Below are 12,429 nucleotides of genomic sequence, written 5' to 3' on the forward strand. Positions count from 1 at the left end.
ACCCTCCTCTAGCTTATCTCTCCACGCTTCAGGCTCACTGCCTTTATTCCTGATGAAGGGCTTTTGCCCGAAACGTCGATTTCGCTGCTCCTTGGATGCTGCCTGAACTGCTGTGCTCTTCTAGCACCACTAATCCAGGTTTTGGTTTCCAGCATCTGCAGTCATTGTTTTTACCTCCCAAAACTAAAAGGCAATCGAGTTTCAATTGAAGTTTCTCATCGTGGACTGGTCACATACTTGGTTAAATCCTCCAAAATCATTGACTTGATGAAGCCTTAAGAAATCTCTGTTGACCAACCTAAAACTTGACTAGGTCCTAAGAAAACTGCCAACCTTCTCTATACGTGAAATCACTGTCAATTAACAGTGGCTCTATTAAAACTGCCAAACTGATAAGGATAGCCCATTCTACATAGCTAACTTGTTGCATATTTTGCTTTTTACTTGCCTCAGAGCAGCGCAGAGATGACATTAATTTCTGAGTGTACAGATGAGCTAAGAACAAGAGCAGGCTGCTCAACCTTTTGAACCTGTTCTGCCTTTCAATAAGAGCAATAGATTTTACTTATAGTGCATTTAACATATCTACCACCAGAAAATGTCTCCCCTTGTATTAACCCCATTTATACCTTTCTACCTTTCTATGCTTTATCTTCCCTTCAGCTGCAGTTATTATGAATGCCGCCACCAACTGGAGACATGCACCCTCAGCTACACAGCATCCAAATGTAACGTCACTGCCCAGTGGAGGTGGCACATCCAGAATGGTGGCAGTGCCTGGAACAGAATAAATGGCCTGAGGAACTGACTGGCTCTGCTGACCACAACCCCTCTGCCATTTCCACCCAGGCCCTAGATTGGAGCCATTAGGGAGTGTGAGCGGAAGAGGTTAAGACATCAAGGGGGTTTCTTTCAAAAACAGACCCATTGGTTAAGTGAAGATGGGGTAGAATGTGCATGGTGTTAGTGCTGATGTCACTGTTGTGCAGAATGTGGTGACATCAGCAATGCATCCTGTCGCCTATTCCCTCCAGCTGACATCCCCCATTGGTCCTTGTGTCGGAAGCTATTTCATCAGCCATTTTGGCATTTGAAGCAATCTCTTTTCCTTAGCTCTGAGTCCACACCCAGGCTTAACCAACAAAGCATAGTGAACATGGATCAGTTGCCAGACTCCTATAATGGAACACAGAACAAATGAACTGCTAAACACTGCATTGTCAAACATAAGCTGATGCTCAAAATGTCCTGATTGCAAAGAATTATAAAGTTCCTCACACGATTGAGGACAAATAATTCAAAACATTTTATTCACACAGCATAACTTTTAGCAATTGCAAAGAATGCACAGCATGGAAAGACCATTCAGCCCACTTAGTCTATGCCAGCATCTAAGCTTTACACAAGATAGCTCCACCTTATCCCATCAACACAGGCAGCTACATTTCCTTTCCTCATGCATTTATTTAATTACAACTTAAATTGATCCAAGCTATTCACCTCAATTATTCCTTATGATAGCTGTAGCAATTGGAACAAGGTCAACCAGATGGACTTATAGAATATAAGTTCCCTGATTGGGAGCTGTTAATCTGGTCTACTCAGGGAGCACTGGCTGACAGATAAGAACAGGAGTGCCAGAGGTTCTACTCACTCTGAGATCTGGCTCTGAGCTGGGTGTACCAGTGTCATGTATAGTGGACGTGTAAATAAAAGATGACTTGGTGATGGGATACTGGCCTTTGTGGAGTGATTTCAGTTGCAAGTGTCACACTTAGACGAAGCTTTGGGTAAAGACATTTCTCTTGAATCCCCTGTTGGAATTTTCTTGTGACTGCTGTATATTCACAATGCCCTAGCCTTGGTCACCTCCCACAAATGGCAGGACAAGTCGCGAGAGTAGTTAATAAAACATATGATGTGCTCGGCTTTATTCATCGGGCTTTGGAGTACAACAGCAAGGAGGTGATACTTAACTTGTGGAATATAATTGTTAGACATCAACTGGAGTAACGTGTACAGACATTATATAAAAAAAAGATGTAAAATAAAATAACTTAACCTATGCACTCCTCAATTCACTGCTATCCATGTGCATGTCCAGCAGTCACTTAAATGTCCCTAATGACTCTGCTTCCACCACCACCACTGGCAACGTATTCCATGCATTCACAACTCTCTGTGTAAAGAACCTACCTCTGACATCCCTTCTATACCTTTCTCCTAATACCTTAATACTATGACCCCTCATGCCAGTCAATCCTGCCCTGGGGAAAAGTCTCTGGCTATTGACTCTATCCATTCTTCTCATTATCTTGTATACCTCAATCAGGTCACCTCTCTTCCTCCTCTCCAGAGAGAAAAGTCCGAGCTTAGTCAACCTTTCTTCATAAGGCAAGTCCTCCAGTCCAGGCAGCATCCTGATAAACCTTCTTTGCACCCTCTCCAAAGCCTCTGTATCTTTCCTATAGTAGGGCGACCAGAACTGAACACAATATTCCAAGTGTGGCCTCGCCAGGGTCTTGTAGAGCTGTAGCAAAACCTCGTGGCTCTTAAACTCGATCTCCCTGTTAATGAAAGCCAAAACACCATATGCTTTCTTAACAACCCTATCCACTTGCGTGGCAACTTTGAGGGATCTATGTACTTGAACACCAAGATCCCTCTGTTCCTCCACACTGTCAAGAATCCTGTCTTTAATCCTATATTCAGCATTCAAGTTCAACCTTCCAAAATGCATCACTTTGCATTTGTCCAGGTTGAACTCCATTTGTCATTTCTCAGACCTGTCTATGTTGCACTATAGCCTGCAATAGCCCTCGATACTATCAAATGCATTTACAACCTTTGTGTCATCTGAAAATTTACTAACCTACCCCTCAACCTCCTCATTCAAGTCATTTATAAAAACTACAAAGAGCAGAGGCCCAAGGACAGAGGCCTGCGGGACCCCATTCAACACTGATCTCCAGGCAGAATACCTTCCATCTCCAGCCTTCAGTTAGTTAACCAGTTCTGAATCTAAATAGCCAAATCTCCCGGTTTCCCATATTTCCTGACTTTATGAATGAGCCTACCATGGGGAAACTTATCAAATGCCTTGCTGAAGTCCATATACACCACATCCACTGCTCAACCTTCATTGACCTGTCTTTTCACCTCCTCAAAGAACTCAATAAGATTTGTGAGGCATGACCTGCCCCTCACAAAGCCATGCTGACAGCCTTTTAATCACGCTATGCTTTTCCAAATAGTCATAAATCTATCCCTCAGAATTCTTTCCAAAACTTTGTTGACCACAGAATTTACAATAATGCCTCCAGGGAGGAAAAAACTCTGTTTTGAGGATAGATTCAAGAAGTTTGGACTGTTGTCCTTGGAGAGAAGAAGGCTGAATGGAGATGTGACAGAGGTTTTCAAACTCATGAGTGGCTGAATAGAGTAGATAGGGAGATCAAGCAGGCTATGGTAATTAACAAGATAGATTGCACTTCATGTTTGCACCCAGTTACAGGTTACTTTGATATAATAGACACTGTTGCATTGATATAATAGACACTGTTACATTGATATAACAGCACTGTTACAAGATACTTTCGGGAGGATCTGGATATTAGGCTTCACTCTTTAAAGATCCTAAGCTGTTATGCCCTCAAGCCCATATGATATAATTGCAGTGGATCGTGCTTATGACCATGCTCAGTGTTAACTCATTTAGACCCCTCTGCACTATCTCAAAGCACTTTCCAGTCAATGTTTTTTTTGAAGTGTAGTCGCTATTGTAGTGTAGAAAATGCAGCACCTAAAATGTGTTCAGCAAAGTCACACAAAAATAACAATGTGATAAATGTCCAGTTTTATTCTTTTGCAATGTTGCTTCAGGGATAACGGTTGCCGAGGGCTAACACCCCTAGTCTTCAGTGTAACATTGTGGCGCCTGGTGAAATAACTACACAGAGGCTGATATCCCATCACCCACGTCACCACATATTTAACTATGCACAATACACTGGCTCTGGCCAGCCAGTTCAGTCTCAGTCTTTGAAGTGTGGAGATGCTGAATCCCCTGTTTACTTTTTTACACTGACCCAGTTCCCTCAGAGTCAGCTCTCAGAGTGAACAGAACTTCTGACACTCCTGTTTTTTTTTTTGCTTCTTTTATTTTATCTCTCCCACGCACTATCGCCTAACAGTGGGTAGTGCTTATTTTTCCCCAGCACCCATGTCGTGTGTATGCAGGTGAGGGACGTAGTGAAGAACAACAAGTGTGTAAGTCTTTGTTTGTATTCCAACACCAGGAAGAAAGGAAACTTCCAAGTGGCCAGTTACAAGCAGTGCCCTTCTCAACAAAATGCAACACTACGTGATCAAAAAAGTGAAGGGGAGGGCAGGGATTAAAATCTCTTGCCCCTATCTGTCAGTCAGGGCTTCCTAATTGGCCCAGGTTAACAACCTCAATCACGGATCTTGTAGTTAACAAAATCCACCTGGTTCCAATTATTACATCTGGAATAAAGAAAAAAAGAGAGAGAGAGCAAGAGAGACTAAGCAAGAGAGAGAGATAGACCCTAGGATAAGAGAGCTAGAAAGAAAGACCTGTTATGGACCAGAACCCCCCTCAAAATATTTTAAAAAGGTAGTCTTGACCCTAATGTTTTCTGGTTTTAAAGGTAGATGCAAAGAGCTATGTTCCAGGTGCAATGCGACTGGTCAAACTATTCAACATTAAATGAAACAATTTATTTAAACACTGTAGCTAGACAAACAAAAGAAAGAGGAACTTAGAATAACCTAACTCTGTTGGAAAACTTAACAGAACAATAGATACAGTAACTATAATTAATTAACTGCTCGAATATAGTAATGTACCCTAAATAGCCTGTTGGCAAAAAGACAAATTCAGAAAAATAGATTGTCTCACAGATCACGTAGCCTCAGAGATAAACCCTAGTTTCTAGGTGCAACCATGAGAGGAAAAAGCCTTTTCTTCTTCAAACCCACAAAGCAACTGCTTAAAGCACAATCTGAAAACTAACCAAACAACTTGAAAGCCTGGTCTATGAGAGCTGGCCACGCCCATCCAGGCTGCTTTTATTGCTCCAACTTCTAAAAAAACCCTAAGGCCTCACAAGCTGTTTTCTCTAGTGGTTCTGGTAGATTGCTTGACACTTCTGCCTCACAACCTCTCTTCAAAATAAAACAGCATAAAATAACCTCTTAAAGCTACAGTATTGTCATAGCCCCCAGGATAGAGAGAGGGGGAGAGAGAGACCTGAGGATAGAGAGAGGGGGAGAGAGAGACTTCAGGATAGAGAGAGAGGGAGAGAGAGACTTCAGGATAGAGAGAGAGAGAGAGAGACCCAAGGACTGAGAGAGGGGAGAGAGAGACCCAATGATATAGAGAAAGAGAGACTCTGGGATGGAGACACAGGGGGAGAGAGAGACCCCAGGATAAAGAGTGGGGAGAGATAGATACCCCAGAATAGAGAGAAAGAGAGACTCTAAGAAGGAGAAAGAAGGACAGAGAAATATCTCGGAATAAAACAAGAGAGAGACTAGGGACACAGACAAGAGACATGGTGATAGGTAAAGGACTATAGAAAGTCAACGTGCCTATTTTGGATTGTTACAATAAAGATTCAGAACAATGGACTGAACGGCTTGCTTCTGTGCTGTAAATGTTTATGATTCTAACTGTAGGAAAAAGACAGAAGGAATGATATTAAATATAAATAAAGATGCATGATGTACTTTAGTGATGAAATTGAGGCAAATGGGTTGAAATCGTGCTGTGCAATATTAATACCAGCACAATGTTTTCGTTAAAAATATTCTCTACTCATCATTTTAATAAAGGTTATTTTAATGCTTTCATTTTCCAAAATAAGTGGGTTATGACTTTTCTACTTTAAACAGCAGACCAAGGAATTTGATATGAGCACATTTATATATTTGTGACGAATGTCAGCCAATGTGATTTCAACGTAAAAATGTTCCGATTACAAAACACTGGCACTGGTATGAAATTAGATATTAATGTGCTCCACTCTCAAAGTGATTCTTGTAAATGGATTTACCGTTGTCAGTGTGCTGAGCATTGAAAACATGAATAATTGAACATGCACACATTTTTAAAAAATGTTTAATTAGTTGTAGATGAATTAGTGATGACTAGTGAGGGAAGAAATTAGCAATTCCTGTTAAAGTCATATTTACCAAATAAAGTCCATCTTAAAGCATTGCTGAAATTCAGTTAAACAGCTTATCAGATTCGCATCCAAGGTTAATATCCATACAGAAAGCTATGACAATAGCCCTTCACACTTCTACTTGGTAGAGTGTTAAGTCTCTTACTATGTTTACTCTGAGCTCGCATTATCCATTTAAAATGATTTGTCCTTCTTTAATCTCAAGGCTGTGGATGTTGTGTCTGGACATGTTGCTTTTCAAATGCTTATTGTTTCTCAAAGTGAAATTCTCTTTGCTCAATCGCTAGTGGTAAAGCCTTCAGATGTCTCAGTCTAACTCTCTGGATCCTCTTACCTAAACCTCTACACTTTTCAATTTTCTCCAAGACCACTTCTTCAAGTCAGCATCCGATCGCTGTCATTGACCCTTGCTAAACTCTTTGTTTCTCTGACTCTTGCTTCTTTATGCCCAAACTTTGTGGCCACGACTATAGCCAATTGCTTTAGAGAAACCTGAAAGCATCTCATAGAATGCCAAGTGCGAACACAGGCCATTTGGCCCAACAAGTCCACACTGACCTCTGAAGAGTAACCCACCCAAAACTATTCCCCTACCCTATTACCCTACATTTACTCCTGACTAATGCATCTAATCTATGCATCCCTGAACACTATGGGCAATTTAGCATGGTCGATTCATCTAAGCTGCACATCTTTGAATTGTGAAGGGAAACCCAGAGTACCCAGAAACATGGAGAGAATGTGCAAACTCCACACAGACAGTCGCCCGAGGCTGGAATCGAACCCAGGTCCCTGACACCATGAGGCAGCAGTGCTAACCACTGAGACATCATGCTGCCCTCAAGAGAAATCTCCTTGGCGAATTCTGAAATTCCACTTCCTTTCCATTCAGAGCAAAATCCAGCACATTGCGTAGAGCATCATATTTGGTGGAGGGATTATCAATACTGAGGGAGATTGCATTATACTATTGGAGAACAATTAATAATCTTGAAGAATGAGCAAATAATCTTGCAAATATTCAACACAGACAAAGGGGAAGGAGTGCATTTTAGCAAGAAAAGAAAGACAACTTATTACTTGGAAGGTGCAAGCCGAGAGAGAGTAACACAGGAAAGTGGGACTAGTTTAGCTTGGAAACATGGTTGACATTGACTAGTTGGACCGAGAGGTCTGTTTGCATGCTATATGACTTTATGACTACCAACAAGCCTTTTCCTTGGTAGTAGTCTAAGCTACTAATAACACATGGGGAACGATACCCTTTTGATGTGTTCTGTAGAAGACAGGCTCAATCTTCATGAAGAGGAAATTGATTTATTAGATATTATTTCATGTTTCACTATATTAGAGATATATGGTTGCCTTTGGTCAGACATAGAGTCAAAGAGATGTACAGCATGGAAACAGACCTTTCAGTTCAACTCGTCCATGCCGACCAGATATCCCAACCCAACCTAGTCCCATCTACCAGCACTTGGCCCATATCCTTCCAAACCCTTCCTTTTCATATACCCATTCAACGCCTTTTAAATGTTGCAATTGTACCAGCCTCCATCACTTCCTCTGGCAGCTCATTCCATACACAACCACCCTCTGAGTGAAAAAGTTGCCTCTTAGGTCTCTTTTATATCTTTCCCCTCTCGCCCTAAACCTATGCCCTCTAATTCTGGACTTCTCCACCCCAGGGAAAAGACTTTGTCTATTTTTCCTATCCATGCCCCTCATGATTTTATAAACCTCTGTAAGGCTACCCCTCAACCTCCAATGCTCCAGGGAAAACAGCCCCAGCCTGTTCAACCTCTCCCTATAGCTCAAACACTCCAACCCTGGCAACATCATGAGGCTCACTTTAAAAATAATTCATCACTTTAGCGACATATAACTAAGAATAATCACTGAAGTGTTAGTAGAACACGTGGAGACAAGTCTTACCTACTCCTTGGAACAGTCCTTAATGTACTCTTGGCCAGAGTTTATCGTATGGTGTTGGTTAAGCATTTCAGCTTGTATAATCTTAAACAACATTCAGCGCACACATTCAATACTGAAGACGTTCACTCCCTCTACCAACGATACACAGTAGCAGCAATGTGTACCATCTGCAAGACGTACTGCAACATGTTTGCTCTCTAACATCCATGAACATGAAAGTATTACATTTGGTCCCTATATTCAAACCATGGTATGTATTGTGAGTAATTGTGCCCCAAATACTAATCTTACTGGACCCCAGTGCCTGTCAATGTGAGAATGGCCTATTTATCTTTTTAAGATTATCCCACATTCTAAGCCTAGTTGCTGCGGAGCTTAATTATGCCTGCTATCTAATTTCATTTTTCCTGTAAGCAGCTTTATTTCCTTCCATATTGGGCTACCTGACACCTGTCTCCACTAAGTTAAACCTTTCCCAACAGCAAATCTCCTTATGTCCATCTTGAAGATGTCCAGCTTGTATAGGCCCTACGTACCCCAGAATGTGTCCCAATGTCTCAGGAATCAGAAGTCTCCTTTCCTACACCGATTATCCAGCCATGCGTTCAACCAATCATTCCTCCCTGTCCTATACTCACTAACACGTGGCTCTAGGACGTATCCTGAGATTATCATTCTTGATGTCTCGTCTTTGAATTTCCTTCCAAACTCCCTGAAATTTGCCTTCAAGACTTCATCTGTCTTTCTGCCCTATGTTATTTGTGGACCATAATGTCTGCCTATTCAGCACAACCCCGGAAAGATGTCCTACAGCTACCTTTTGATATCCTTCATCTTGACACCAGAGAAAGACGACACAGCGAGTTATGCCTACTGCTGCAGAAACCCCAATCTGATTTCTTGACTATGGAATCCCTGATCATGAATGTTCTTCAATCTTCTTTCTCCCATCCTGTACAACTGGTTCGCCCATGGTATTTTACGCACAGTGTGACAATACTAATGCTTTAAGAGATATCTTTTGTCCCAGCTTTTTATAAAGAAGTTTTGAACCAGAGGTTTTGAGCAGTATGTTCCAAGCCAGTAAAGTAAACAACTTGTGAAGCCTTGGAACAATAGAAGCAGCCTGAAGGGGTGTTACCAATCTCCCATATAACTATGATTTTAGTTTAACTTTCAGCAGCTGTTGGGGTTTGGAAGTTGCTATACATCTGTTGCTGCTACAGCAAAATGTTTGAGTTCTTTCTCTCCCTCTCGGAGTTTTCTCTTGATGTTCTTTCTTCCTAGATTGGAGAATTGCCTATGGGACAATCTGTTTTGCTGCATTTGCCTTTGCCAAGGGTGTGTTTATGGGATATTATTATGTTGGAACAGTTGCTGTTTGGTAGTTAATTAATTGATTATTCTGTTAAGTTTTCCAATCAAGTCAAGTCATTCTGATTTTTCTTTCTTTTTATTTGCATTTTAAATATAGTGTAGTTCACTTCAAATTTGGTAGGTTGACCAATCGAATTGCATCCAGAACACAATGTCTTACACTTGCCTTTCAAAATAAAAATATGTTGGGGTGGAGGATACATTTTAAATATATTTTGAGTGGGTTTGACCTGGTCCATAACAACAAATAATCAATTACTATTTGGAATGTGGCCATTGCTCTGTTATGTTATAGAATTTGACAACAAATCTATGCACAGGAAGATCCCATAAGAAAAAAGGAATTATTGCTCTGTTTTAATTGTGACTGAGAAACTGAATGATTTCACCCGCCCTTCTGCAAACACAGCCATAGGTAACTTATGCCTACACGGTAGTGGCTACACTGTAAACTATCACTCAAATAACACAGCACCTCTTGCAATACCACACCCTCCTTGGCACTGCCGAAGGACGTCAAGCTAGATCTCATCCTCAGATCCAAATGTGGGGGTCAAACCCACTACCTTCTGGTTCAACAGGCAGTGTGCTATACCAGGATTAAAGACACCGACACTAACTAACATCTAAATAGCCAGAGTAAAACTATGTGTTGGATTTGAAATCAAATCCTAACTGAATTCTATTTAAAGCAGATTAGGATATTGATCCTTTGCAAACCATTGGAGTTGGTGCCTCAGACAACAGAACTCTGTGTCGGGATTCAGTCTTGACTGGACAAAGTGTTAATACAGTATACATTAACACAGAAAGTAATGTACTATCACATGATCTTGCTCTCCCTCCCACCTCTGCTCCCACCTCTCAGACATGTGCTAGTTCACTGCAAAGGGTTAAATCTGGGGCCTCTTGCCTACACAGTGTAATCAAGCAAATCGTTGTTCTTTTCAAATCTGGGTGTGTCAGTGGAGTGCAGGTTAATGACAGGGCAAAGGTAGCACTCACTTAGAATGCGAGAAGCCTTCTGGAATAAATCCAGTGATAATAAACAAATAATCTATAGGAGACTGGGCTGGGATCATTGCAGTTCCTCAGTTACATTAATGACCTCCCCAAGGCGTGCTCGCATTCCCAAGTCTTTTTATATACCAATGACACAATCCTAATGTGCTGTCACAAATCTGTTAAAATTGATCTCAAAAATGGATTAATTGAGGACTATAATCAAGGCTTCTCAGCAGCTACTGAACAATCAAGTCATTTTAAACATAAAACTAAATCAATGTCAATGGATTCTTCCCAACATATTAGTGAGGGATGGAAGGGTGCTTTGTAAATTAACACAAATAACCTTAACCTTGGGAATGTTAGAGTACACTACAGGATTTTAGGCACAGTTTAGATTCAAGACATCCTTCAAGGATCCCGTTGCCAAAACCTGCTGACAAGATAATCCTCAAAAAAATAAATCTTTAAAATCTGACTGAGCCTGTCCTACACAAAGAGTCACAGAGGAAAAATGATGCTGGTCATCTTCTGGTGATAGCCATGATGGGGAGGAGCTTGTATTGGACTGAGGTGGACAAAGTTAAAACTCACACAACACCAGGCCTTGTTCAACAGGTTTACTTGGAAGCACTAGCTTTCAGAGCGCTGCTCAGCTACCTGATGCAGGAGCAGCGCTCCGAAAGCTAGAGCTTCCAAATAAACCTGTTGGGCTTTAACCTGGTGTTGTGAGAGTTTTAACTTAATCTCTTGGTGAGTTTGTGTGAGAATGTGATCAGTTAAGGCACCTGCCATCAAGCCACAAATATATTTTTAAAAATGCAAATCGAATGATTGGAAATTGTGAATAAAACAAATAGATTTGGACATTAAAGTGTTTCTATTCAACAATATATGAATCAGGCTACCTTGAGTGATTGCTGCACAGATTGAAGCTTTCATTGTTCTAATACACATGTGACATTATGGATTTGCACAGTTAAGGACAAAGATTTTGTGGGAGCAGGATATATTGGATTACGTTGAGTTCTGTCAAAGAGCCAGCACAGGTATAATTAGCTAATTAGCTCCTTCTCTGATAAAAAGTAAAATACTGTGGATGCTGGAAATCAGAAACAGACTCAGAAAATGCTGGAGAAACTCAGCAGATCCAGCAGTGGACAGAGAAACAGAGTTAATGTTTCAAGTCCAATATGACTGTTCTTCAGATCTGAAAGAGGTTGGAAAATGGTGACTTTTATACTTTTCACAGCAGTAGAGCCATCCTTCGATGTTTCACTGCAGCTGGAGCAGAGAAATAAGAGCTAGATTGACCATCCTGGAGGTCAACAATTTTAAAAGGTATCGCTTCCATTTTCTGTGGTCTGCCCCATATTCAGGGGTGTGCGTGTTTGTGTGTGTGTGTGTGTTGTGTCTGTGTACTGTGTCTGTAGTGTATGAATGGTGTGTTCATGGTGGTATGTGCGTGTGTACGCACGTGTGTGTGTGTATGTATGTTCACTGTTTTAATCATTCACAGGATGTAGCCATGTCTGGCTGGGTCTGTATTTACTATCTATCCTTAATTAATCCTGTTTGAGTCAACCAGATGACAGTGTGTCTGGAGTCACTTGTAAGCCAGGCCAGGTAAGACCTTGCCCTTCCCTCACAGTTTCTAATGACAATAAACAGTGGGTAAATGGTCAGCTAATTCCAGATTTTTTAAATTCAAATTTCACCATCTGCTCTAATCCCCAGAACATTGACCTCGGCTATCTGGATTGTGGCTGATGATAATGCCACTAGACTACCATGTCTCCTGATCTTTACAACATAGTTAACGATGTATGAAACGACTGCTGCACCCCACACCCCAGCAGGAAAATCCCTCTTCAATAATCTCTCTCCCCCCCTCTCTCTCCCC

Source organism: Chiloscyllium plagiosum, chromosome 40 (assembly GCF_004010195.1).
Source record: "Chiloscyllium plagiosum isolate BGI_BamShark_2017 chromosome 40, ASM401019v2, whole genome shotgun sequence".
Lineage (NCBI taxonomy): Eukaryota > Metazoa > Chordata > Chondrichthyes > Orectolobiformes > Hemiscylliidae > Chiloscyllium > Chiloscyllium plagiosum.